This window comes from Macaca thibetana, chromosome 3 (genome assembly GCF_024542745.1).
Source record: "Macaca thibetana thibetana isolate TM-01 chromosome 3, ASM2454274v1, whole genome shotgun sequence".
Lineage (NCBI taxonomy): Eukaryota > Metazoa > Chordata > Mammalia > Primates > Cercopithecidae > Macaca > Macaca thibetana.
Window position 1 is genome coordinate 140,327,976 of NC_065580.1, and position 25,547 is coordinate 140,353,522.

General features: G+C 46.2%; 1 protein-coding gene and 2 pseudogenes across 3 annotated transcripts in view; 1 reads left to right on the forward strand and 2 right to left on the reverse strand.

The window, feature by feature from the left end:
• Nucleotides 1-25,547, reverse strand: part of AP1S1 (adaptor related protein complex 1 subunit sigma 1) — a 339,237-nt gene that overhangs the window by 267,741 nt on the left and 45,949 nt on the right. The window contains exon 1 of one of the 2 annotated variants that reach the window (XM_050783897.1): nucleotides 21,193-21,196. The exons of the other annotated variant lie outside the window; for it this stretch is intronic. The gene's annotated coding sequence lies outside the window, so the exon portion shown is untranslated. Of the gene's footprint in view, nucleotides 1-21,192; nucleotides 21,197-25,547 lie in introns of those variants that run through there. 2 annotated transcript variants of the gene reach the window in all.
• LOC126950423 (prefoldin subunit 5-like) lies at nucleotides 1,991-2,575 on the forward strand (annotated as a pseudogene). The gene has a single exon (XR_007724171.1). The product of XR_007724171.1 is annotated as a prefoldin subunit 5-like (transcript).
• On the reverse strand, nucleotides 22,542-22,908 carry LOC126950432 (40S ribosomal protein S29-like; annotated as a pseudogene).

The window sequence follows — 25,547 nt, forward strand, 5'->3', positions numbered from 1 at the left end:
TTGCGAGGCTGAGTAGTGTGGATCACTTGAGGTCAGGAGTTCGAGACCAGCCTGGGCAACATGGCAAAACCCCATCTCTACTAATAGGCTGAGGCAGAAGAATCGCTTGAACCCAGAAGGTGGAGGTTGCAGTGAGCTAAGATCACACCACTGCACTCCAACCTCAGTAACAGAGCGAGACTCCATCTAAAAAAAAAAACTAGCTTGGACCTAGCACATTGTTTGACCTATCCAGTTTGGGCAAAGGTGTGAAGAATAAATGTTCTTACCCTGCTGGTGGGTGTGTAGGTGGGTTGGGTTGCTTTAAAAGGGTGATTTGAGGATCACTTGAGGTCAGTGGTTCAAGACCAGACTGGCCAACATAGTGAAACCCCGTCATTAGCCTGGCGTGGGGTGGGCACCTGTAATCCCACCTATTCAGGAGGCTGAGGCAGGAGAATTGCTTGAACCCCAGAGGCAGAGGTTGCAATAAGCCAAGATCATACCTCTGCACTCCAGCCTGGGCAACAAAGCAAAACTTCATTTCAAAAATAAGATAAAATAAAACAAATGTTCTTATCCAGGTGGTGGGTGTGTAGGTGGGTTGGGTTGCTTTAAAGGGGTAATTTGGTGGCATCTATTAAAATTTTAAATGTGTGCCTTAGGACCCAGCAATTTCACTCTCCATCTCTGTGTCCAAGAAGCCCTTCAAGGAAGCATTCACAAGGATGTTTATTGACTCTCAATTATGGCAATTCTGACGGAAATTGGAAACAACCCAAACGATTGTTTCAATCCAGAAAGAAGATGGAATAGTCACCCTACAGAACACTATGCTCAGGCCAGATTCTGTGGCTCACACCTTTAATCTCAGCACTTTGGGAGGCCGGGGCAGGAGGATCTCTTAAGCCCAGATGTTCCAGGCCAGCCTGGGCAACATGGAAAGACCCCACCTCTACAAAAAAAAAAAAACACACAAAAAATTAGCCAGGCATAGCGGTGTGCACCTGTGGTCTCAGCTACTTGGTAGGCCAAGGTGGGAGGATCACCTGAGCCCAGGAGGTCGAGGCTCCAATGAGTCATGATCGAGCCACTGCACTCCAGCCTGGGTGGCAAAGCGAAACTCTGTCTCAAAAAAAAAAAAAAAAAAAAAAAAAAATTATGAACATAAAATTAGATCAAGGCCAGACACAGTGGCTCACATCTGTCATCCCAGCACTTTGGGAGGCCGAGGTGGGTGGATCACTTGAGGTCAGGAGTTTGAGACAAGCCTGACCAACATGGAGAAACCCCGTCTCTACTAAAAATACAAAGATTAGCCAGGGATGGTAGTGCACACCTGTAATCCCAGCTACTCAGGAGGCTGAGGCAGGAGAATTGCTTGAACCCAGGGAGTGACGGTTGTAGTAAGCCAAGATCACGCCACTGCACTCTGGCCTGGGTGACAGAGTGAGACTCCGTCTCAAAAAAAATTATAAAATAAAACAAAATTAGTTCAGACCAGGCACAGTAGCTCACACCTGTAATCCCAACACTTTGGGAGGTCAAGGCAGGAGGATCACTTGAGGCTAGGAGTTCAAGACCACCCTGGACAATATAGCGAGACCCATCTCTACAAAAAAAAAAAAAAGATAAAAAGAAAAATAGATCTAAATAGGTCTGCCCATCCCTAAGGGAAGATGCTTTGCAGAGAGAAACTGCAGCTCTTCCTCTTCCCAGCAGGCTCAAGGGACAGGATTGCAAAGGCAGCCAGTGAACTCACCGAGGCCAGGCCTGCTGGGAGAGCTTTGTGAGGGGCTGTGCCTCTCATGTCTCCTGGGGGACCTCATCCTCATTGAGAGTCACTGAAGGGACCCTAAATAGGAGGCACTGTGGACACCCACCAAGGGACACAGCCTGAGCATCAGTTGTGCAGCTGGCTGCACCAAAATCCAGGGGACACATTATATAGCCCTGGCCTCAGGGTGTGTGGTCAAGTTGAGGAAGTGAGCAAAGAAATGAAAAGCATCTCTTCGTTAGTCCTCCTTCCCAACATGGCACAGTCTATTAACATCACGGAGCTGCATCTGCCGCAACTAGAAATGCTCAAGAACCAGCTGGACCAGGAAGTGGAGTTCTTCTCCACGTCCATTGCCCAGCTCAAAGTGGTACAGACCAAGTATGTGGAAGCCAAGGACTGTCTGAACATGCTGAACAAGAGCAATGAGGGGAAACAATTACATGTCCCACTGACGAGTTCTATGTATGTCCCTGGGAAGCTGCATGATGTGGAACATGTGCTCATCCATGTGGGAACTGGGTACTATGTAGAGAAGACAGCTCAGGATGCCAAGGACTTCTTCAAGAGGAAGATAGATTTTTCTAACCAAGCAGATGGAGAAAATCCAACCAGCTCTTCAGAAGAAGCACGCCATGAAACAGGCTGTCATGGAAATGATGAGTCAGAAGATTCAGCAGCTCACAGCCCTGGGGGCAGCTCAGGCTACTGCTAAGGCCTGAGAGTTTTTGCAGAAATGGGGCAGAGGGACACCCTTTGGGCATGGCTTCCTAGTGCTGGGAAGAGTCTTGTGCTTAATGCCAATAAATGTGCCAGCTGAGCAAAAAAAAAAAAGAAAGAAATGAAAAGCTAAAGAGTCCAAATGAGGTGGAGCTCAGAGCCCAACAATGACACTATTGGTGGTAACTCAGGGGAGGGGCCAACAGGGAGCAGGGCTACACTTGGGGTCTTCCACTTCAATTTCTTAATACATTTGATCAATTTGCCCAGCATGAAGATACTTGTTTGCAAAAAGTTTTGTTGTTGTTTTTCAGAGCAGTCTCTGTGGAGAGGCTGAAGCCACGTGGTCAAGCACCATAGCCAGCCAAGACGCTGCAAACCAAGCTGGAGGTTTCGGGGGTTTCCAGTCCTTTTTTATTTTTTTATTTTTTCTAAGGATCAAGCACCATAAAATTCCATCGCTGTTCTGGAGACACAGACATAAATGGAGAATGGATCCCTGTTGTAAGTAAAGATTACCAGGCTCCTGGGGAGATGGATCCCAGATCTACCCGCTTCTGTCCACCACCCCTTCTGTCCATCACCTCTCTACTACTCATACCCCTTTCTGCTACAGTCACCAGACTGCCGATCTCAGCCTCTGCCCCACTCCAGGCCCTTGCCTGAGCCATTCCTACACCTGCAGTGCCCTCCTGCTCTTCCTCTTTCTCTCACCTGTGAAAATCCCACCTGTCCTTTAGAGTTCTACACCTTCCTCATCTCCTCCAGGAAGTCATGTGCAATCAGGAAGTGACCTCTTCCACTCCTGAAATTTTTTTTGTTTTTTGTTTTTTGTTTTTGAGATGGAGTCTCGCTCTGTCGTCCAGGCTGAAGAGCAATGGAGGCATCCCGGCTCACTGCAACCTCTGTCTCTGGGTTCAAGAGATTCTCTTGCCTCAACCTCCCAAGTAGCTGGGGTTACAGGCATGTGCCACCACACCTGGATAATTTTTTTGTGTATTCTTAGTAAAGATAGGGTTTCACCTTTTTGGCCTGGCTGGTCTCAAACTCCTGACCTCCAGTGATCCTCCCACCTTGGCCTCCCAAAGTGCTGTGATTACAGGTGTGAGCCACTGCAGCTGGCCCACTCCTGAAATTAATGGTGCTCATTACGGATACCTCTCCCATGATGCATACTTGTTATCTCCTAGCTGGGAGCAGAGTCATTTGAACGCCTGCCCAGAAGGGAGAGGGAAAGGTGACATCTTTGTATTCTGAGTAGGGACAGTGGCCACTTTCCCTGCAGAGCCTGGGAAAGGGCCCCGCCCCACTCAGGGAGGCAATGGACGAGCTAAGACTGCCGGAGTCCTCCACCTGTGGTTCAAGAATGCCCTATGCCCACACTGGGGTCCAGCCTTCATGGGGAAGCTGGAGAAGATGGAAGAGAAAAGAGTGTTCTACTGGGGTTGAGAGACGTGGCTATAATGTCAGATGCTGCTGACTGTAGGCTGCCCACACACAACTGAGACTGGGAGTTGACTCCAGAAATTAATAAGTTTCCAGCCAGAGCTCAAGACAGGAGAGAGGATTGCTGGGGAGAAGGAAGGAGCAGAGCTGTGGGAAGACTATGCTGACGATGGCGGTGTCGGCCCAATCGTCAGTGACACTCGCCATCGGGCCCCTTCCTAGTAACACTGAAATGGAATGCACAGGAAGTCAATGGAGGACACTGGTCTCCCTCCAAGGTCACTTTTGTCAAGGTACCTGGGGGAAGATGTGAATCCAGAAATGTACAGGCTGAGACCTGCCCCCAAATATCAAGGAGTAGGGAGGCACGTGTTGAAACTAGGGCTAGGGGCTGGGCATGGTAGCTTACGCCTGTAATTCCAGTACTTTGGGAGGCCTAGCTGGGCAGATCACCTGAGGTCAGGAGTGTGAGACGAGCCTGGCCAACATAGAGAAACCCCGTCTCTACTAAAAATACAAAAATTAGCTGAACAGGGTGATGTACACATGTAGTCCCAGCTACTAGAGAGACTTGGGCAGAAGAATCGCTTGAACCCGGGAGGTGGAGGCTACAGTGAGATGAGATCGTGCCACTGTACTCCAGCCTGGGCAACAGAGTGAGACTGTCTCAAAAAAAAAGGAAACTAGGGCTGGGAAATAGGTCAGTCTTTCTCCCAGGAGGAGTAAGTGAGGCGGAAGGAGGTTGGGAATGTTGGCCACTGTGTGATTATCTGAATTGCAGCTACAGTTGTCCCTGATAATATCAGCTGATGGGAGTCCATGGACCCACAAGAGCTGTCTCTGAAGTCATGGTGGCTAGGGTAGGGGGAATCAGCTTGCTTGATGGGTAGATGACAAGCTGACACTTGGCTTTAAGAGTAAAGCTTCTCAGCTGGGCGAAGTGGCTCACGCCTCTAATCCCAGCACTTTGGGAGGCCGAGGTGGGTAGATCACCTGAGGTCAGAAGTTCGAGACCAGCCTGACCAACATGGTGAATCCCATCTCTACTAAAATACAAAAATTAGCTGGGCGTGGTGGCGGGCACCTGTAAAGGAGGCTGAGGCAGGAGAATCACTTGAACCCAGGAGGTAGAAGTTGCAGTGAGCCGAGATCATGCCACTGCACTCCAACCTGGACAAAAAGAGCAAAACTCCACCTCAAAAAAAAAAGAGGGAGAATCTCTGAAAGCCAGTGAGGTTGGTGTAGCAGTCAGAAAGTGTCAGGTTATGCTGCAGTAACAAACAGTCCTAAACACTACATGGCTTACAACAGCAAAGGTTTATTTCTTGCTCATGCTGCTTGCCCGTTTCAACGTCTGTGCTCTCATCCATGCCATCTTCACTCTGGGACCTGGGCTGGCCAAACTACCCCCATCTGGGACATTGCCAGTCTCATGGTGGTGGAAGGTGACAGATGGCAAAACCACCAGCTGGCTATTGAAGCTTCTTTCCAGAGATGATGTGCATCCCTTCCACCCACATTTTGTTGGTCAAAGCAAGTCACAAGGTCACCCTGGATATAAAATACTACCAGAGAGAGGCACTGCCAGTCAGACATCAAGTGTGATATCAGCAAGACAGGGAGGTATGATCCACCCAAGGGAGGGAAAGCAAATATTTTCAACAATAACACAATCTACCACAGGTGGGATCCCAGCAGGGGTATGGTTTATGCAAATCAAGATCCCATCAAGCAGGATCAGACCCCTGGTGGGGCCTTGTGTGCCACACAAAGAGATCTCCCCACCGCACTCCAGCTCAGGTGGGCGACAGTGAAACTCTGTCTCAAAAAATTGAAAAAAATAATAAATAAATAAACCACCTAAAAATTCCAAAGGAAAATTTAGGAGACCATATGTATAATTTGGGAGCTGAAGAGACTATTTTAATCAAAACAAGAAAGCCAAAAGCTGCAAAAATAAAATTACACATATCCTACTACATTAAAAAGTAATATTTTGTGGGGGAAAGTTACCAAAACAATACAAAGTAGTGGCAGAATTGTTTGCAGTCTGAATGACAGACAAGAAGTTAATATCTGTAATATACAAAAAGCATTTACAAATGTATATTTAAAAAACACTGTTCAACCTGATCTTCATGGACATTATATATTTAATGCCTCTTAAGATACTTTCAGGATCACAGTATAATTTTGTTGGTTTTTGGAGTCCTATAGTATGTTTATGATATTGGAATCATAGGCAAAATGTTTTTCAATAATTTTTTCAAACTTCTGTTTTCGGCCAGGCATGGTGGCTCACACCTGTAATCCCAGCACTTTGGGAGGCCGAGGTGGGTGGATCACTTAAGTCAGGAGTTCGAGACCAACCTGGTCAATATGGTGAAACCCCTGTCTCTACTAAAAATACAAGAATTAGCCAGGGATGGGGGTGCATGCCTGTAATCCCAGTTACTTGGGAGGCTAAGGCAGGAGAATTGCTTGAACCCTGGAGGCAGAAATTGCAGTGAGCCCAGATTGTGCCACTGCACTCCAGCCTGAGCAACAGAGTGAGACTCCATCCCAAAAAAAAGAAAAAATCTCTTGTTTTCGTGTGAAGTTTGTTCCATGTGTATTTTTCTCCAATTGGTTTTTCTCTTTCCTTCTCTTTCCGTCCTTCCCTGCTTGTTTCATGCAAGCATCATGATTCTTAAGATAAAATCAAATGCTTAATTCACACTTGCACAAAATCCCCAGGAACCTAAGATCACACAGGGACATTTCAGAAAGCAGCCAGTTCTATTTTTCACGTTCTTACTGGCAGTTTCATTTATGGCCACTGCTTTAATGCAGCTTCTAAGAATTTATCACACCCTTTATGATTGAATGCAAACACCCCAGCTTGAGAAGAGAAGCAAGAGAGGGAGAGAGCAAGAGTCTGCCAGTTTCTGTTTACAATACGCTATCGCTTCTGATTCTAAGGAGGAAAAATAAGCTCATAAATTTAAGTATGGAACTTACCCTCTTAGAATGCTCACATTAAGAGTTATAAATGTCAACATTTATGGATTTATGAGGTTTAAAAAAAAAAACTCAAAGCTTGTGCAAACATTTCTTATACGGTCATTGTTTTCCGAGGATTGCGTAAACGGAAGTTCAAGTCAGCTTGAGGATTTTTCTAGAGGTTCAGCAAACTCATATCAAATCAGGGAAATGGGGTCTTTCCTTTCTCTGATTAATTTAATTTCTTCTGTCTCCTCTTGTCTTCTTCCTAGAGTCGGGTGCATCTGAAAGTTCTGTGAACACTAGCCTGCCCCATTCAGCGGATCTGGAGACAACTATCGCCCTCCTATAAATACCAAGGGTGCCACTGGCCTGCTCCTTACACCAGACAGTCAACAGTCACCGAGAGCCTGATTGAAGCTTTGGGACAAAACAATGAAGCCAAAAGATGGATTTGCTGAGTAGCAGAGACCGTAAACTGCTACTCTCGGTTTATTTATTTATTTATTTATTTATATTTATTTATTTATTTTTTTTTTTTTTTTTGAGATGGAGTCTTACTCTGTCTCCCAGGCGGGAGTGCAGTGGTATAATCTCAACTCACTGCAGCCTCCGTCTCCCAGGTTCAATCGATTCTCCTGCCTCAACCTCCCCAGTAGCTGAGATTATAGGCGCCCACCACAACGCCCAGCTAATTTTTGGATTTTTAGTAGAGACAGGGTTTCACCCTGTTGGCCAGGCTGGTCTTGAACTCCTGACCTCAGGTGACCCATCTGCCTCGGCCTCCCAAAGTGCTGGGATTACAGGAGCGAGCCACTGCGCCCAGCTGTCTCTATGTTTTAAAAAATAAAATAAAAATAAATATATTATTTTTAGGCTAGGTGCAGTGGCTCACGCCTGTGATCCCAGCAGTTTAGGAGGCCGAGGTGAGTGGATCACTTGAGGTCAGGAGTTCGAGACCAGCCTGGCCAACATGGCGAAATGTGGTCTCTACTAAAAATACCAAAAAAAAAAAAAAAAATTAGCCAGGTGTAATCCCAGCTACTTGGGAGGCTGAGGCAGGAGAATTGCTTGAACCCAGGAGACAGAGGTTACAGTGAGCTGAGATTGTGCCACTGCACTTCAGCCTGGGCAACGGAGGGAGACTCTGTCTCAATAAATAAATAAATAAGTAAAATAATAAATAAATATATTTTTGTTAAAACTGGTTTTCCACCATTGGTGATCTTAAAGTGTGTGCTTTGGCCGGGTGCAGTGGCTCATGCCTGTAATCCCAGCATTTTGGGAGGCCGAGGCCGGCGGATCACGAGGTCAGGAGATCGAGACCATCCTGGCAAACATGGTGAAACCCCGTCTTTATTAAAAATGCAGAGAATTAGCATTTTTAGTAGCCTGGGCGACAGAGCAACACTGCACTCCAGCTTGGGTGACAGAGCGAGACTATGTCTAAAAAACAAAAAAAGTAAAACTGAAGACGAAATATTTACTATATGTCTAGAAAGGCTGGTTTGCAATACACAATGCTGGATCACCAAATAACTGTTATAGGTAGCATTTGTATAACATTTTTCATTCTTGGATATTGCTTTTACAATTTAGTTTTTCTTTTTTTTTTTTTTTTTTTTTTTTTTTTTTTTTGAGACGGAGTCTTGCTCTGTCACCCAGGCTAGAGTGCAGTAGCACAATCTCGGCTCACTGCAAGCTCCGCCTCCCGGGTTCACGCCATTCTCCTGCCTCAGCCTCCCGAGTAGCTGGGACTACAGGTGCCCACCACCACACCCGGCTAATTTTTTTTGTATTTTAGTACAGACAGGGTTTCACTGTGTTAGCCAGGATGGTCTCAATCTCCTGACCTCGTGATCTGCCCCACCTCAGCCTCCCAAAGTGCTGGGATTACAGGCATGAGCCACCGCAACCAGCCTAGTTCTACTTTCATGATGTGAGTCAATGCCATATTTTAAAAGATATTACCAGGTCCTGTACAATTTTTGTATTTTATACTACAGGGAATTTAGTTTAATGAGCTTAAAATAAAACATTGTTGATTGGATTATTAAAAGCAAATCACTAAAAAATCCTCTATGTAAGACTCTCCCCTGGGCACAGTGACTCATACCTGTAATCCCAGCACATTGTGACACTGAGGCGGGTGAATCTCTTGAGCCTAGGAGTTCAAGACCAACCTGGGCAACATGGCGAAACCCCAGTCTCTACAAAAAATGCAAAAATTAGCTGGGCATGGTGGTGCACACCTGTAATCCCAACTACCTGGGAGGCTAAGGCTACAGGATCACTTGAGCCCAGGAGGTCAAGGCTGCAATGAGATATGATCACACCACTTGCACTCCAGTCTGGGCCACAGAATCTCTATTAATCATACCACAGTCTGGATAAATACCCAAAGGATTATAAATCATGCTACTATAAAGACACATGCACACATATGTTTATTGCAGCACTATTCACAATAGTAAAGACTTGGAACCAACCCAAATGTCCATCAATGATAGACTGGATTAAGAAAATGTGGCACATATACACCATGGAATACTATACAGCCATAAAAAAGGATGAGTTCGTGTCCTTTGCAGGGACATGGACGAAGCTGGAAACCATCATTCTTAGCAAACTATCACAAGGACAGAAAACCAAACACCACATGTTCCCACTCATAGATGGGAATTGAACAATGAGAACACTTGGACACAGGGCAGGGAACATCGCACACCAGGCCCTGTTGGGGGTGGTGGGCTGGGGGAGGGATGGCATTAGGAGAAATACCTAATGTAAATGACGAGTTGATGGGTGCAGCAAACCAACATGGTGCAGCAAACCAACATGGCACATATATACCTATGTAACAAACCTTCATGTTGTGCACATGTACCCTAGAACTTAAAGTATAACAAAAAAAAAAAAAAAAAAATCATACCACGGTCTTTCCCATAGAAAGATCTAAGCTCACTAATATGACTGAATTGCTTCTCTGTTGAATTCCAGCAAACATTTAAGGAAGAAATTATACCAACCGTACACAAACTCTTCCAGAAAATAGAAGGAACACTTCCCAGCTTTCTTTATGAGCCCAGCATTATTCTGATACCAAACCCAGGCAAATACATTACAAGAAAACTAGACCAATATCCCTAACGAATGTAGACACAAAAATCCTCAAGGAAATATTATGAAATAAAACACAGCAATACATAAAAATAATACATCATGACCAAGTGGGGTTAATCCCAGGGATACAAAGCTGGTTAAACATTTGAAAATGAATCAATGTAATTTCTTATGTCAACAGACTAAAGATGAGATACCACATGATCATTTCCACAGATGCAGGAAAAGCGTTTGACAAAGCCTGACGTCTGTTACTGATAAAAGCTCTCCGCATATTAGTAAATAGAAGGAACTTCCTCAACCTATTAAAGGACAGCTACAGAAAAGAAAAAAAAATCAACAAAGTATCTTAGTCTGTTCAGGCTGCTGTAACAAAATACAATAAACTGGGTAGTTTATAAACAACAGACACTTATTCTCATAGTTGTAGAGGCTGGGAAGTCCAAGATCAAAGCAGATTTGGTGTCTAGTGAGATCCTGCTTTCTGGCTTATAGACTGTTCCTTGTTTCTGTGTCTTCACGTGGTAGAAGGGCAAGGGTCTTTTTAGGTCTCCTTTTTTTTTTTTTTTTTTTCTGAGATGGAGTCTCACTCTGTCACCCAGGCAGGCTTGGGGCTCACTGTGACCTCTTCCTCCCAGGTTCAACAATTCTCTTGCCTCAGTCTCCCAAGTAGCTGGGACTACAATCGTGTGCCACCATGCCCTGCTAATTTTTGTACTTTTAGTAGAGATGTATTTCACCATGTTGGCCAGGCTGGTCTCGAATTCCTGACCTCAAGTGATCCACCTGCCTCAGCCTCCCAAAGTGCTGCAATTATGGTATGACCTTACCTGGCCTCTGGGTCTCTTTCTTAAGGGCACTAATCCCATTCATGAGGGCTCCACCACCATGGCCTAATCACCTCCTGATATGGTTTGGATCTGGTCCCTACCCAGATCTCATGTTAAAATGTAATCCCCAATGCTGGAGGTGGGGCCTGGTGGGAGGTGATTGGATCATGGAAGTGAATCCTTCATAAATGGTTTAATACCATCCCCTTGGTGCTATTCTTGTGGTAGAGTTCTCATGAGCTCTGGTTGTTTAAAAGCGTGTTGCACCTCCCTGCTCTCTCTCTTCCTCTTGCTCTGGCCGTGTGAAGACACTTGCTCAGGCTTTGCCTTCCGCCATGAGTAAAAGCTCCCTGAGGCCTCCCCAGCTATGCATGGACTGCAGAGCCCTAAGACAATTAAACATATATATGACCAAGTCTCAGTTCTTTCTTTGTTTTCTTTTTTTTTTTTTTTTTGAGACAGTCTTGCTTTGTCGCCCAGGCTGGAGTGCAGTGGCGTGATCTCGGCTTACTGCAACCTCCACCTCCCGGGTTCAAGTGATTCTCCTGCCTCAGCCTCCCAAGAAGCTGGGATTACAGGTGCATGCCACCACCTCCAGCTAATTTTTGTATTTTTAGAAGAGAGGGGTTTCACCATGTTTACCAGGCTGGTCTCGAACTTCTGGCCTCAAGTGATTCACCAACCTCGGACTCCCAAAGTGTCAGTTGTTTCTTTATAACAATGTAAAAACAGACTAATACACCTCCCAAAGTTCCCACCTCCTGATACCATCACCTTAGGGGTTAATATGGCAACATATATGGATTTGGGGGAGACATGAACATTCAGACCATGGCACTAAGTACATCTCTAAAGCTAAGGTCATTAATAGGTGTGTGTTTGTTTGTTTTGAGATGGAGTCTCACTCTGTCACAAGCCATGAGTGCAGTGGCACAATCTTGGCTCACTGCAACCTCTGCCTCCCAGGTTCAAGTGATTCTCCTGCCTCAGCCTCCCGAGTAGCTGGGATTACAGGTGTGTGCCACCATGCCCAGCTAATTTTGCTATTTTTAGTAGACACGGGGTTTCATCATGTTGTCCAGGATGGTCTCAATCTCCTGACCTAGTGATCCGCCCACCTCAGCCTCCCAAAGTGCTGGGATTACAGGTGTGCGCCACCACACTCAGCCAGTTATTAATAGGTTTTGGAGGGCAATTCTTTGTTACGTCAAGACTAATCTTTCAGCCGGGCATGGTGGCTCACACCTGTAATCCTAACACTTTGGAAGACGGGAGGATCACTTGAGCCTGGGAGTTAGAGACCAGCCTGGGCAACATAGTGAGACCCTGTCTTAAAAAAAGAAAATCACTATGATTAAATGCAGCAGTGCAGAATTGCTTTTGGTTTACTATTTTGACAAGAGCTATCCATTTGTCTCGTCCTAACATTTCTTATTCTATAGGTCAGGAAGTCAGTGTGGGAATTCTGCAAGGTGGTGAGGATATTAATCTCAATTTTACAGTAGATATTAGGAAAGTGACCATAGGAAGTTTGTGGGCACAGGGGCCTATCATGAGGCAAAGTCAGGGTATAACTACATTTATCAGGGCTTTTGTTAAAAAGTCAAAAAAGGTCAGGCACGGTGACTCACACCCGTAATCCCAGCACTTTGGGAGGCTGAGGCTGGCACATCACTTGAGGTCAGGAGTTTGAGACTAGCCTGGCCCCCGTCTCTACTAAAAATACAAAAAAAAATTAGCCAAGCATGGTGGCACGCACCTGTAATCCTGGCTACCTGGAAGGCTAGTTAGGAGAATCACTTGAACCCGGGAAGCAGAGGTTGCAGTGAGCTGAGATGGCACCACTGCACTCCAGCCTGGGCGACAGAGTGCTACTCTGCCTCAAAAAAAAAAAAAAAAAAAAAAAGTCAAAACAAGGACCAGGTATAGTGGCTCATGCCTGAAATCTCAGCACTTTGGGAGGCAGAGGCTGGAGGATCACTTGTGGCCAGAAGTTGGAGACTGGCCTAGGCAACATAGCGAGACCTCATCTCTACAAAAATAATAATAATTATTATTATTATTATTATCTGTGTGTGTTGGGGTGTGGTGCGTGCCTGTAGTCACAGCTACCAAGGAAGCTGAGGCAGGAGGATTGCTTTAGCCCAGGAGTCTAAGGCTGCAGTGAGCCATGATCATGCCACTCCACTCCAGCCTGGGTGGCAGAGCAAGACTTTCCCTATATATTTTTAATAAAATAAAATAAACAGATGGCAGCAAGGCTGTGGAGAAAAGGAAACACTCATTCACTGTTGGTCAGAATGTAAATTGTTCAGCCATTACGAAGAGCAGTTCTGATATTTCTCAAAGAACTAACAGTCAAAGCACCATCCAACCCAGCAACCCCACTACTGGGTAACTACCCCCAAAAAAATAAATTGTTCTACCAAAAGGACACCTGCACCCATGGCACAGCAGTATTCACAATAGCAAAGACACGGAATCAACCTAGATGCCCATCTATGGTGAAAAATATGGTATACATACACCTTGGAATACTACACAGTCATAAAAAAGAACAAAATCATGTCCACTGAAGCAACGGGATACAGCTGCAAACCACTATTCTGAGCTAACTAACACAGAAACACAAAACCAAATAGCACATATTCTCATTTATAAGAGGGAGCTAAATATTGGGGGCACATAGACATAAAGATGAAAACATAGACAAGGGACTATTAGAGGTAGAAGAGAGGGAGCAGGACAAGGGCTGAAAAATGATCTATTGGATACTATGCTTACTACCTGGTTGACATGTTCATTCATACCCCAAAACTCAGCATCACACTGTATACCTTTGTAACAAACCTGCACTTGCATCCCCTTTTTCTAAAATATTAATAAAAGTTAGCTGGCCAGGTGCGGTGGCTCATGCCTGCAATCCCAGCACTTTGGGAGGCCAAGGCAGGTGGAGGTCAGGAGTTCAAGACCAGCCTGGCTACCATGGCGAAACCCTGTCTCTACTAAAAATACAAAAATTAGCCTGGTGGGGTGGCAGGCGCCTGTAATCCCAGCTACTCAGGAGGCTGAGGCAGGAGAATCACTTGAACTGGGGAGGCGGAGGTTGCAGTAAGCCCAGATAGTGCCACTGCACTTTAGCCTGGGTGACAGAGTGAGACCCTGTCTTGAAAGAAAGAAAGAGAGAAAGAGAGAAAGAAAGAGAAAAAGAAAAGAAGGAAGGAAGGAAGGAAGGAAGGAAGGAAGGAAGGAAGGAAGGAAGGAAGGAAGGAAGGAAGGAAGGAAGGAAGGAAGGAAGGAAGGAAGGAAGGAAATTCATTCTTCAGTTGCATTATCTATATTTTAAGAGTACAATGCCACATATGGCTGCTGTCTGCCATATTGGATCACTAGAGATAAAACATTGTCTTCATCAGAAAAGGGTCTATGGCCAGAGCTGGGTTATAGCATGTCACACACATTATAACACCTTTTTTGGCTCTCTAGTAAACAACTTCTGAAGTTTGCAAGCACCTCTCAGCCTGTTACAGTAACAGCCTACAAACAAATTAAAAATTGTGAAGCCCGGGTTGTCCAGACCAGCAGTCCCCAACCTTTTTGGCACCAGGGACTGGTTTCATGGAAGACAATTGTTCCATGGACCAGGAGGGTAGAGGGGGATGGTTTTGGGATGGTTCAAGCACATTACATTCATTGTGCACTTTATTTCTATTTTTATTATTATTATTTGAGATGGAGTCTCACTCTGTCACCCAGGCTAGAGTGCAGTGGCACAATCTCGGCTCACTGCAACCTCCATCTCCCGGGTTCAAGCGATTCTCCTGCCTCAACCTCCCAAGTAGCTGCGATTGTAGGCACCCACCACCACCCCCAGCTAATTTTTGTATTTTTTGTAGAGATAGTGTTTTTTGTTTTTTGTTTGTTTTTTGTTTTTAGACAGAGTCTCGCTCTGTCGCCCAGGCTGGAGTGCAGTGGCCAAATCTCGGCTCACTGTAAGCTCCACCTCCCAGGTTTACGCCATTCTCCTGCCTCAGCCCCCTGAATAGCTGGGACTACAGGTGCCCGCCACCACGCCCGGCTAGTTTTTTTGTATTTTTTAGTAGAGGCGGGGTTTCACCATGTTAGCCAGAATGGTCTCGATCTCCTGACCTCGTGATCACCCGTCTTAGCCTCCCAAAGTGCTGGGATTACAGGCTTGAGCCACCACGCCCAGCCGTAGAGACAGTGTTTCACCATGTTGGCCAGGGTAGCCTCGAACTCCTGACCTCAGGTGATCTGCCCACCTCCGCCTCCCAAAGTGTTGGGATTACAGGCGTGAGCCACCACACCCAGCCTATTTCTATTATTATGTTGTAATATATAATGAAATAATTATACAACTCACCATAATGTGGAACCAGTGGGAGCCCTGAGTTTGTTTTCCTGTAATTAGATAGTCACAGCAGGTGGGTGATGAGAGACAGTGACAGATCATCAGGCATTAGATTTTCATAAGGAGCACACAACCTAGATCACTCATGCACAGTTCACAATACAGTTGGTACTCCTATGAGAACCTAATGCCACAGCTGATCTGACAGGAGGCGGAGCTCAGGCAGTAATAATAGTGTTGAGGAGCCGCTGTAAATATAGACGAAGCTTCGCTCGCTCACCCACCATTCACCTCCTGCTGTGCAACCTGGTTCCTAACAGACCACAGACCTGGCCTCCTGAATATTCCTCCATTCTGAGAGAACAAGTAGCTTCTCAATCAGCAACCCAAAGTGATCACTTCACCAATGCTGACAGCCTAGACTCAAGGGAAACATGCTAGACACCCCCATATTTCTCATATAAAATTCTATTATTGTCAAGTTTTAAACAACCTATTTCTTTTGTTTCTTTTTTTTCTGAGATGGAGTTTTGCTGTGTCTCCCAGGCTGGCATGCAGTGGTGCGACCTCGGCTGTCTGCAACATCCGCCTCCTAGGTTCAAGTGATTTCCCTGCTTCAGCCTCCCGAGTAGCTGGGAATACAGGCGTGCGCCACCATGCCCAGCAAATTTTTGTGTTCTTAGTAGAGACGGGGTTTTGCCATGTTGGCCAGGCTGGTCTCAAACTCCTGACCTCAAGTGATCCACGTGCCTCAGCCTCCCAAAGTGCTGGGATTACAGGGGTGAGCCACCACACCTGGCAACCTATTTCTTTGGACTCCAAATTTGCTGATTTAATTTCTAGAAACTGAGAAATCCAGAATGAGGTCACGGGACTGCATGTGTTTCCATTGGCAGTTCTAGTGCAAAAAATAGAATAGTAAAATAAAATAAAATAAGCAAGCAAACAAAAAAAACTCAGATTGTGAAAATGCAGACAGAGAGAGAGAGGGGTACAGTATTTTAAACTAAAGCATCGTTTGAGAGAAACTTTCTAGATAATGTTGAAGATTGGACAATTCCTAGGTGCCATCCTGTTTGAACCTAATCATCATGAAATTGCCTTTGGAGATTGTCTGTAAAAAGAAACCCTGTTACTTTGTTTTTTTTGTTTTTGTGAGACAGAGTCTCACTCTGTCACCCAGGCTGGAATGCAGTGGCGTCATCTTGGCTCACTGCAACCTCAGTCTCCCAGGTTCAAGCCATTCTCCTGCCTCAGCCTCCTGAGTAGCTGGGATTACAGGCCCATGCCACCATGCTGAGCTAATTTTTGTAATTTTAGTAGAGGTGGGGTTTCACCATATTAGTCAGGCTGGTCTAGAACTCCCGAGGTTTCACCATGTTGGCCAGGTTAGTCTCGTACTCCTGACCTCAAATGATACACCAGCCTCAGCCTCCCAAAGTGCTAGGATTACAGGAGAGAGCCACCCAGCCAGGAAATTCTGTTTTGACAGCAAGGTTAATGGGGTTCTGTGGACTGGCTCCTGATGGCCGGGCCAAATAGCAGCAGGGCTGAGAATACCTCAATAGTGGCTTTCATGGGGGAGTGGGCCCATCTGATGGGTTGGGCAGGGCTTCCTGGATGGGTGGGGTTTCTTGGATGGGTGTGGCTTGCTGGTGGGTGGGGCTTCTTGGGTTGGCAGGGCTTCTTGAGTAGGTGTGATTTCCTGGGTTGGGCGGGGCTTTGTGTGGGCGGGGTCTCACCGCAGGGCCAGTCCCCTAGGTAGGGGGAGGTAGAAAGACTCCTAGCCGGGGGAGCTGGTACAGAAGCAGATGGTTGTGGGGGAAAGGAGTGAGGAAGGGACAGTTAATGTAGTAACTAAGAGCCTCTGGCCACAGTAAATCCAGAGTTGGGCCACAGACACTATATTTGCTGCAAGGAGGGAGGATGGTACTAGAAGACACTGGAGTTGGGAGGACCAACCCCCAGGACCCTAACCCACTGTGCCCAGATGGGAAACTGGTAACCTGGCCAAGGAGAGTGGTTTAGTGATCCCACTGAAACTGCCTTTGTGAAAATTATGACAGAGGCTGGGCGCAGTGGCTCACACCTGTAATCCCAGCACTTTGGGAGGCCAAGGTAGGTGGAGTGCTTGAGGTCAGGTGCTCAAGACCGGCCTGGCCAACATGGCAAAACCCGTCTCTACTAAAACTTAGCTGGATATGGTGGCGGGTGCCTGTAATCCCAGCTACTCAGGAGGCTGATGCAGGAGAATCACTCGAATCTGGGAGGTGAAGGTTGCAGTGAGCTGAGATTGCCCCACTGTACTCCAGCCTGGGTGACAGAGTAGGACTCTGTCTTTTTTTTTTTTTTTTTTTTTTTTTTTGAGACGGAGTCTCGCTCTGCCGCCCAGGCTGGAGTGCAGTGGCCGGATCTCAGCTCACTGCAAGCTCCGCCTCCCGGGTTCACACCATTCTCCTGCCTCAGCCTCCCGAGCAGCTGGGACTACAGGCGCCCGCCACCTCGCCCGGCTAGTTTTTTTTGTTTTTTTTTTTTTTTTTTTGTTTTTTAGTAGAGATGGGGTTTCACCAGGTTAGCCAGGATGATCTCGATCTCCTGACCTCGTGATCCGCCCGCCTCGGCCTCCCAAAGTGCTGGGATTACAGGCTTGAGCCACCGTGCCCGGCCGACTCTGTCTTAAAAAAAAAAAAAAAAAAGAAGTTATGACAGTGAGTAAAACCTGGCATAGGAAAATGATGGCAGTAAAGTAATGTAATCTAGCCGACTTCATCTTGCTTCTAGCCTCTAAACTGTCCTTGTTCATTCCCGGGCATAGGCTAGATTAACTTGTGGAGGAATTTAGTTTATGGTTTAACCTTAAAGCAAGGATGATAATAGCCCTTCCCAAAACTACCCCCTCTTTGTTCTGGGACTAAACTGCCTTTGTAAAACTAATGACAAGTCACAAGATTAGGATTATGGGGATGTCTGAACTCTGCTAAAATGAAGCTAAAAGTTCAGCCATTGAGCTGCGTGTGGTGGCTCACACCTGTAATCCCAGCACTTTGGGAGGCCGAGGGGGGCAGATCCCACGAATTTGGGAGGTAGAGGCTGCAAATTCAAGTGATTCTCCTGCCTCAGCCTCCCGAGTAGCTAGGATTACAGGCATGCATCACCATGCCTGGCTAATTTTTGTACTTTTAGTAGAGATGGGGTTTCACATGTTGGTCAGGCTGGCGTCGAACTTCTGACCTCATGATCCACCCACCTCGGCCTCCCCAAGTGCTGGAATTACAGGCGTGAGCCACTGCGCCTGGCCTCTTGAAAGTATTCTTACTAGGTATAGAATTCTAAGTTGATAGTTTTTTTTTTTTTCAGCATATGAATAAGATTCCATTGTCTTCTGGCTTCAAGGTTGCTGTACAGAAGACTGAGCTTGATCTGTCAGGCCTTTAATTTCTTTTTCTGTTGTTGCTTCAAGACTTCCTGTTTCGTTAATATTCTAAAGCTTCACCAGGATGTTTCTGGGCATAGATTTCTTTGTATTTACCATGCTTGGGATTCCTTGGCTTCTCAAAGCTGATAAGGTCTCTTCTCAATCTGGGAAACTTGCCAGTTATTATCTCTTTACGTATTTTCTCTTCCCCCATTACCTCTTTTCTCCAGGAACTGCAATTAAATAGAGGTTAACCCTTCCCTTTCTATTCTCCATGTGTTTTTAACTACTCTTCCATATTTTCTGTCTCATAGCTGCTCATGAAGCATGTGGTGAGTTTCTTCTGTTCTCTCAGTTTACAGATTCTCTCTTCAGCTCTGTCTGATCTGCCACTAAAACCTCCTAATAAGGTTTTGGTTTTTGTTTTTTGTTTTTTGAGACAGAGTCTTGCTCTGTGGCCCAGGTTGGAGTGCAGTGGCACGATCTCAGCTCACTGCAACCTCCGCCTCCTGGGTTCACACCATTGTCCTGCCTCAGCCTCCCGAGTAGCTGGGACTACAGGTGCCTGCCACCACACCCGGCTAATTTTCCTTTGTACTTTTTTGGTAGAGACGGGGTTTCACTGTGTCAGCCAGGATGGTCTCGATCTCCTGACCTTATGCTAATAAGTTTTTTAATAAACAAATCTACATTTTAACAAGTTCTTGGATACACACATGTATTTATTACTGAAAATGGAAATAACATATCAAAATATCCTCCTCTCGCTGTTCAAGTTTGTTGGGGTTCTTTTGTTTGTTTTTTGAGACTGAGTCTCATTCTTTTGCCCAGGCTGGAGTGCAGCGGTGCCATCTCGGCTCACTGCAACCTCCACCTCCCAGGTTTAAGCGGTTGTCCTGCCTCAGCCTCCTGAGTAGCTGCGATTACAGACATGCATCACCATGCCTGGCCAATTTTTGTATTTTTATTAGAGACTAAAAATAGTTTCACCACATTGGCCAGGCTGGTCTCAAATTCCTGACCTCAAGTGATCCGCCCGTCTTGGCCTCCGAAAGTGCTAAGATTGCAGGCACGAGCCACTGCACCCAGCCTCACTATTCAAGTTTTTTTAAAGGTAAAGACACATCTAGCTGCATGTACCCTTCTCTAATGTTATGCTTTATCCAAACTACCCAATGTAAACTCATTTTATATATTCCTTCCACATAAATTTCTTTACTTCAAGTGTTTGATGTTAGGTCTGCTCTCTTTCATTCTTTTTTTTTTTTTTTTTTTTTTTTTTTTTTTTTTGACGGAGTCTCGCTCTGTCACCCAGGCTGGAGTGCAGTGGCCGGATCTCAGCTCACTGCAAGCTCCGCCTCTCGGGTTCACGCCATTCTCCTGCCTCAGCCTCCCGAGTAGCTGGGACTACAGGGGCCTGCCACTGCGCCCGGCTAATTTTTTTGTATTTTTAGTAGAGACGGGGTTTCACCGTGTTAGCCAGGATGGTCTGGATCTCCTGACCTTGTGATCCGCCCACCTCGGCCTCCCAAAGTACTGGGATTACAGGCGTGAGCCACCACGCCCGGCAGGTCTGCTCTCATCTCATTGACTTCAGGATTCTAAACCATACATGTAATCCATGAGAACTTGTACTACCTGGATACAAATCAAAAACTAGAACTGAGATATACCAAAGCATCAAATTACAAAGAGGAACAAAGGGAAAAAAAAAAAAAACCAACTTAGGTCATCAAAATCATATTTTGAGTTATTAAAAATTATTGGATTTTGGCTGGGTGCAGTGGCTCACGCCTATAATCCCAGCACTTTGGGAGGCCGAGGTGAGCGGATCCTGAGGTCGGGAGTTTGAAACTAGCCTGGGTAACATGGTGAAACCCCATCTCTACTAAAAATACAAAATTAGCCAGGCGTGGTGGCGTGCACCTGTAATCCCAGCTACTCAGGAGGCTGAGGCAGAAGAATCGCTTGAACCTGGGAAGCAGAGCTTGCAGTGAGCCAGGATTGTACCACTGCACTCCAACCTGGGCGACAGAGTGAGACTCGTCTCCAAACAATAGCAATAAAAATAAAAATTATTGGATTTATGCTTCCACTTAGAGTAAAAAAGCCACAAGAGGCTGGGCATGGTGACTCACACCTGTAATCCCAGCATTTTGAGAAGCCAAGGCAGGAGGATCGTTTGAAGCCAGGAGCTCAAGACCAGCCTGGGCAACCTAGCAAGGACCCCATCTCTACAAAAAGTGCAATAAAATTAATAAATAAAACAAATCCACAAGAGACTCCTACCATAAAAAGAAGAAAAAGCTGGGTCATCTATAAATTTTGGCATTTCCTGAGCCCATCAGAAATCTAGGCTTCAAGGAAACCAAGTGAACTGAGGTCCAAAGAGTGACTGTGCCCTCTCAGGAGAGACAGGACACATGAAAACTTCCACCTTTGTCAGAGCACAGGAGAAGAAGTGGCCACCAAAAAAGCAGGTGACAGGAAAACAACATTTTAATGAATTCTTAGAGGCTAGAAGTGGGCCAGCATGACAACTTAGAATCCCCCTGGGTACATCAGGATCTAGCAGACCCCAAGTTCACTCGCAATCTCTTTTCCACCTCTTGGTGCTCATGAGAAAGACTGGAGGTAAAAGAGACATGAAAGGCTCCCTCAGTGGTTCACGGGCATAAACCCCTTCTTACCTCCTAGAACCTTGTCTCACAAGAAGCAGAAGGACTTAAGCCTCAGGGCAAGGGGCAGGAATCCCTCCCATCCCCAGGGGACAGGCAAAGGTTCACTCCTGGTGGAAGTAAGGGCATAAGTAAGACCATCTAGTTCTGGGGGAGGGATAGGAACCTGCCCCTCATTACATGGTGAGGGAGGGTTGAAGCAAAATCTGCTCCCTTGGGAGAGGCAGGAAATACCGCCGGCTAAATCATAAGCTTTGCACCTGTAAACCAAAAATAAAATTCTAAGCCCCCCAACCTACTAAACGGATCCCTTCTCGCCAAGGGCATTCCAAAGTAAACCTGCAAAACTAGTTCAGGCCATGATGGGAAGGAGGGTTGGACATGCCTCATTCTGCCCTCATCTTTTCGGAATTCAGGCACAACTGGCCAGCTTTCACATCAACACAGAGATCTTAAGACTGACAAAACAGACTCTTTGTAGCAATAAGATACCAAATTCCAACCTGACTGAAGTATAATATCACATGACAGAGCAGGTCATGAAAGAAACAGAAGTATTTTAGCCCAAAATAAATTTTTCTTTGACATATTTTGAAACGGCCCTGCAAAGCTGCCTCTTGTCAGGTAAAGTCTACACTCTGTAGAGCGTCCCCTTCCCTTTCCAAGTCTTCTCCTGATTCAGGAGAGAGTTAACCAACAGTCTGGCACCTTTCTAAGTCTGATGAGAAACATTTACTATCTATTCTCTCTGAAGCCTTCTTCTCTCTGAAGTTAACCAAGATTGTGCCACTGCACTCTAGCCTGGGCAACAGAGTGAGACTCTGTCCAAAAAAAAAAAAAAGGTGGTCTCCACAACCCCTTATCTTTTTTAAAACTGTTTATTTTATGTACAAAGAGCTATCATGGTTTGTTTTTTGTTTTTTTTTTTTAGACGGAGTCTTGCTCTGTTGCCAGGCTGGAGTGCAGTGGTGTGATCTCGGCTCACTGCAACCTCTGCCTCCCGGGTTCAAGCGATTCTCCTGCCTCAGCCTCCTGAGTAGCTGGGATTACAGGCACGTGCCACCACGCCCAGCTAATTTTTGTATTTTTAGTAGAGATGGGGTTTCACCATGTTGGCCAGGTTGGTCTCTATCTCCTGACCTTGTGATCTGCCCGCCTCAGCCTCCCAAAGTGCTGGGATTTCAGGCGTGAGCCACCGCGCCCGGCCGCTATCGTAGTTTTTCACTGGGTAGATGTCTTGGATAATCCTTTCAAGGAAGATCAATTAGTGCAACTTAATGAAACCGATATCTGTCCTATACTGACGGAAACACTGGCGGCACATTATTGAGGGCATATTTCCGGATCAGACCATGCCGGTTTGGGCAGATACGACAAGAACGAGAACCCTGGCCGAATATTCACTGGTGGCTCTAGTACAGCTGCTGGTGACCCATCTTGCTCTCAGAAGTGTGAGGTAAAAGGTCACAACCTCTTATCTTTAAACCAGACATGCCTTTCTGTTGATTCCAGGTCTTTAGATCATAATTTTACTCTTTCAACCAATTTGCAGTCAGAAAATCTTGGAATTCACCTATGATCTGGAAGTCCCCCCACCCCGCACCCCAAATTGTTCCACCTTTCCTGACTGAACTAATGTACACCTTACGTGTATTGATTGACGTTTGCCTGTAACTTCCGTCCCTCTAAAACGTATAAAATTGGCCGCAGGGGTTCACGCCTGTAATTCCGGCACTTTGGGAGGCCGAGGCGGGCGGATCACTTGAGGTCAGGAGTTTGAAACCAACCTGGCCAACATGGTGAAACCTCGTCTCTACTAAAAATACAAAACTTAACGGGCATGGTGGCGAGCACCTGTAATCCCAGCTACTCAGGAGGCTAAGACAGGAGAATCACTTGAGCCCAGGAGGCATAGGTTGCAGTGAGCCGAGATTGTGCCACTGCACTCCAGCCTGGGCAACAGAGCAAGACTCCCTCTCGGAAAAAAAAAAAATGGCCAGGGGTGGTGGCTCACGCCTGTAATCCCAGCACTTTGGGAGGCCAAAGCAGGAGGATCACTTGAGGCCAAGAGTTCGAGACCAGCCTAGCCAACATGGTGAAACTTCGTCTCTAATAAAAATACAAAAATTAGCCAGACATGGTAGCGCACACCTGTAATCCCAGCTACGTGGGTGGCTGAGGCACAAGAATTGCTAGAGCCTGGGAGGCAGAGGTTGCAGTGAGTGCCACTGCACTCCAGCCTGGGCAACAGAACGAGACTCTGCCTAAAATAAAATAAAATGTATAAAAGCTATAAACCAACCACCTTGGGCACCTGTTTTTAGGACTTTGAGGGGCTATGTCATGAGCCTTGGTCACTCATATTTGGCTCAGCATAAATCTCTTTAAATATTTTAGAGTTTAACTCTTTTTGTCAACACACCAGTTGGCAATGATCAGTAGTCTACCTGAAACTGCCTTTGCGAAAATTATATCACTGAGAAAAATTACAATAGTAAGCAGAGTTAACACCCTCCGCCTCCACCATCTTGCCTTTCCCTTGATTATTTGGGGGCTACTGGGCCAAGCTAACTTTGGAAGACATTTTAGGTTATCATTTAAATGGTAATAGGCCTTGCCTGAAACTCCTCTCCTCCCGCAAGCCTTTTGTAAAGCCAGTGGGAGGCCATCAGGCTTGGAGGAGGAGAGGAACTTCAGCCCTAAGATTGGCCTTTTGAGATGTCTTTGAAGGATTTTTGCATGTCAGACATTCATGACTCCACCTGAACCCTCCTGAATCCCCCACCAAACCCACCCCTGTGTCCCTGCCCAGAAGCAATTCTGCCTGCAGGAGGACAGCTTGGACTCCTATCATTTCATCTCCGCCCCAACCAATCAGCAGCAAGCACCTATTACCTGGCCACCCTCATCCCCTTGTGGAGTCCTAATTAGGGAAAGGGAGTCGGGCCGGCAGAACCAAAGGAAAGCAAAAAGAGAAAACAGATAAGCAACAAGTCTGTCTTTCTTCATGGTCCAGGACACACAGCCCTCCTGCGCAAGTAACTCAAAATCTTTCCTGCACCCAGGTATCACCAGACACCTGCAAGTCAGTGCACTGCAACCTTGATGTTATCAGTACTACATAAAGCCCTCTTCAACAGACAGCATAAACACTACCCTCTAAAATCTCAAGCAAGCCTTTGTTTTTTTGCAGTCAGTTTCTCTTCTGCTGGTAGCCCATTATCTCTCCGGCAACGTATTTTCCTACTTTGTCTAATAAATCTGCCTTCCTTTACTTAAAACTGTCTTTTTTTTTTTTTGAGACAGAGTCTCGCTCTGTCGCCCAGGCTGGAGTGCAGTGGCCGGATCTCAGCTCACTGCAAGCTCTGCCTGCCGGGTTTACGCCATTCTCCTGCCTCAGCCTCCTGAGTAGCTGGGACTACAGGCGCTCGCCACCTCGCCTGGCTTGTTTTTTGTATTTTTTTAGTAGAGACAGGGTTTCACCGCGTTAGCCAGGATGGTCTCGATCTCCTGACCTCGTGATCCACCCATCTCGGCCTCCCAAAGTGCTGGGATTACAGGCTTGAGCCACCGCGCCCGGCCTAAAACTGTCTTCACAAATTCTTTTACCCCCACACCACCAGCCGTCGTTTTCCCATGACACTCCTAACATACAAGCTTTGGACAAGATGATTTGAGTGCTAACTCCATCTCCCATGTGGTATGGCCAGCCTTATGTCTATTAAACTCTTTCTCTACTACAATGCCATGGTGTTTCTGTACGCAGCCAGCAAGAAGAACCTCTCAGGTGGTTACACATCCTCCTGCCCTCATTTCCAAGCTAGCTGCTGCTGAAGGAGAGCTAGAGGCAAAGCTGAATGCCCGGGTGGAGGGGAGGACAGCTGCTTGCACTCAGAAGCCTGCACTGATACAGAGAGGTCAGCCACCATGGGAGTAGGGATGAGAAATCCTGTCCTGCCAAAGACTGCCCCCCCATCCAAAGACATAAGAAAAAGTTTGGCTGCCACGGACAGATATGCTGAGAAATTCCATCCCCAAGACCCAGGAGCAAAGAGCTTGCCTGAGACAGAGACTAGCCCTGGAAAAGTGGAATACCTTGTCTCTGTCAGAGGCAGGTGAACCAGAGCAACTCCATCTTGAATAGGAACTGAGTAAAATGAGGCTGAGACCTACTGGGTGCATTCTCAGATGGTTGAGGCATTCTCAGTCGCAGGATGAGATAGGA